Raw genomic sequence first — 3798 nt, 5'->3', positions numbered from 1 at the left:
AGCGTCGCTCCAGTTAGCGGTCGGGATGTCGATGACGAGGTAACAAGAACTTCCGTGAAGAACCCAATATTGCGGACAATCTAATCGGGTTAAATTCAACAACGGAGCATATTTCAGTTCAGAACTATTCGAAAGCCCGGACATTTTCGGGCCCGTAAAGCCATTTTCAATTAATCGTTATCTAAAAACAGAAAGGTGTATATGTTCTAAACTTCTTGTATGAAGGGACCTTCTGATCATAGTAGGAATACGTGAATAACACAGCTCTGTAATCATAAGGTTCGAGATTTTGCTATGGCTTTTCGGGTGCGAAAACGTTTCGGGACCTTCGAGAAACGGGTCCCTCAACCGACAACGAACACTTGGTTCCATGGTGTAGGAAAACGACGCAAAGCAAAGCGTACAGATTGTCACTTGCTTTACAGCCTCTGATAACTAAATCTAACACAGCTATCTTAATATCAGGGATATCGGGGGAAACCGCTCAAAGTCTGTTTTGATCCTAACACAAATGACAAACAGGTCAAAAAGCAGCTTTTCAAAGTTAGGCGAAAGCGGACTTTTAAATCAGCTTTGATATTTTGATTTTCATTCTGTCGATTGCTATACAACTTTTCAGTTATGTAACATTTTTGACAAAGAGCCTGTCATATTTTGCAACCGACGCAAAAGATCGGCTAGAGACTGATCTTAAGATACGTCAAAACAAGAAGGCCATGATTAAGAAGGAAAGTAATTATTTTTAAATGGTGTTTTACCGTTATTTAAACTGTGGCAGAGCATGCATTACCCAATCTAGCTTCACATCTGTCTCCAGTCCAAAGTGGTTGACACGAGCATAAAAACGTTTGCTTTTTCTTGTCAGGCAAACAAGAACCTCCATTTAAGCAGCTCCTGAACAAACACCCCTAATTAATAATAGGAAAAATACATCGCATAAAGAAATATGAATATAATATATATCAAATGAAAACCCTAAGAACCATTGAGGAGAAACTTTCAATAGCAAGCTTAAAGATGTATTTCACTTTTTTCAATTGCATAGGCCTGATTTAACATTTAACAGGAAGATATAATTCAGTTGTTTGGCCAAACAACATGTCATTTGTGGTAGGCTAGATCAAATCCAAAATTACCTCATACAAATTACCTTCAGCATCATGGAGTAAGTGACTCCCTGCTCATCATGAAAGTTGATGTTTTCGTTGATGAGAGAGATGTCGTGCTTGTTCAGTTCACAAGTTCCTTTGCCGTTCTTCTTGGATGACATTTTGTAGTTTGTAGAAGTACACCAAGCGTTTCTCACACATTGTTGGCTGCACGATATCAGACTGGGAGAGTCAAACCTTTTAACAACGTAACCCTTAAGCTGCTTATTTTCTCGAATTTCAAAGTATGATGAACGAGATATAGAGTTTTCTTCGGTGGAGAAAACAGCGGTAGATTGTAATAGGAAAAACATCAAAACTTTTGTAAATCCCATCACTATGTAAAGTCAGTGCGAACTCTAATATTCTTGACATTATAGAGATACGTCAAATCACTCGCTTTTTTATGTGACTGAGAAAATTAGTTCATTGTGATAGGTGGACAGCAGAAAATTTATGCGTAAATTCTTAATATAATTTGTTTTGTAATGCAGTGCAAATAAATACATTTGCAAGATGGTGTATAATCCGCATTTGAACCCTGATGGTTAAACGAAATACTCGGCTCCCTAAGACGACATGAACGATTGGTCGATTTCAGTCTGTGTAATCAGTTCGGTGGTGGTCGGTTATCTTCGGCAGCCATAGTTTAACAGGTGTTCATATTTTCCATTCGGTAAGTTAATATTCTTATCAATGTCATCTCTATTTTAAATTTAACTTGTTCGAGGTTAGACACAGCAGTAACATCAATAGAGATAACATTGAAGTTGTCAGCCTTCTAATTTGTGGTAAATTTGTGACCATTCAAAGCGACGAAAATTCCATTCAAATTTCTTGACCGTTGGTCGGTCAAACCGTAATATTTTTCGGATTTCTCTTGATAAATACAAAAGTTCTTTATATCTGTAACAATAAATTTCGAGAAAAGTCGATGGTAGACCCAGCACTTAAGTAAGATGAACTCCTTCGATCCGCCACATTGGCTGGCCGCCAAGGTCACTCGAAATCGGCCTTCTCGATATTTTTCAAAGTAAAAACAAGTGGAACTTTTTATCATCCATTTCGTAGTTAGAGCCCTGAAACAAGACTGCATGCCAAATTTCATGCAGGAAAATTGGTGACTAAGGTGGTCGCGATACTTTTATTTGGCTGAAAATAACAGACTATGGGTGCGTTCCTTTGGGGTGATCTGGATCAGGATCAGTGATCCTAGATCACTTGGATCATGGTGCATCAAAGGAACCGATGAATCCACTCTGGTCACGGATTCATCGGTTCCTTTGATGCACCATGATCCGAGTGATCTTGGATCACTGATCCTGATACAGATCAGCCCAAAGGAACGCACCCTATGACTCCCTGATAACTCTTAAAAAATTGTCACGCGCGCCCCAACATAACGCAATGAGGAATCTCAACCTTTTCCTAGCCCCCAGTTCCAGTGAAAGAAAACACGGCCTCGACAGTTGATACATGTTCCTTAGCTTTTATTTTGCGTTCACTACACAACCAAACACACTCAAAGGTTGAGGCATGGGCGCGTTGGCCAGCCAGGCCTAAGATTTGTTTTAATAGAACTCTTTAGCTTGGGCGGTTTGTTTTCCCATTGTAGACCACGTGATATTCTCTAGAGAATTTTTCTTTCATTCATCTTAAAATTTTTCATTCATATACATGCGACTATTTAAAAATTTGAAAGCAAGAATTCTCAAGAGTATCATCACGTGGTCTGCAATGGGAAAACAAACTGCCCAAGGTAAAGAGGTCTATTGAGACAATAAGCTATCATCAAAGTGGATAAGAGATAAATAAAATGACATCCTACATTCGCCAAAGCTGGACACGTAGACCCTAAAATCCTCTTATTAGGAAAAATTGAGACCATTTCAACCCTGACCAAATGCAATGGCACCACCTTTGGGGTTTAAGGAGAATGAAAGAGAAATCAGATAACGCTATTTAGACGATAAAATAAACCTTATACGAAAGTGCTAGTGGCAAGGTTGACCGAAGAATATCACAAGTTTCTCAACCGTCTCTTCTTACAAACGCACAAACCACGAGCTTTGGCGTACTCGCTCGCGTCCAGTTCTCTGTTTCCTGTCGGCAAAATATTAATTTATGTTAATACCGATTATCACAAATTACACTTTATTGCAACAATTAATAACGTTTTTTACAATAACTGTCTAATTTCTCGCGCGCTGATTGGCTTATTTTATCATCAATAAGAGTACAGACAGATAAAATTTTAATTCATGCAAGCTTTCAAGTTTAACTTTCAGCTGTTAAACTGTCAACGTTTTAACCAATGAGATTTTATGGACTTTTGTAAGTAGCCAATCAAAAAGCGAGAAAAGCTAACGACAACGTTTGCGTCATTTAACGTAAAATTCACTTATCTTTGTTGACGGCAAGTTTACGGCGTCTTTTCCCCTCATTTATTCCCCGCTTTTGACCATTTTGGGGTCTTGTTATTGTAAAAAACAAATTGACGTCAGTTTTTTATGCGTCTGTCCTCTTATTGATAATAAATTTCGTCATAACATTGTCAATGCTTACTGCGAAACCACTCGCTTGCGGCTCGTGGTTCCACAGCAACTTTGACAATGTTATGACGCAATTTATCATCAATAAGAGGGCAGAC

This window comes from Orbicella franksi, chromosome 7, assembly GCF_964199315.1.
Source record: "Orbicella franksi chromosome 7, jaOrbFran1.1, whole genome shotgun sequence".
Taxonomy (NCBI): domain Eukaryota; kingdom Metazoa; phylum Cnidaria; class Anthozoa; order Scleractinia; family Merulinidae; genus Orbicella; species Orbicella franksi.
Note: the sequence above shows the minus strand (reverse complement) of the source record.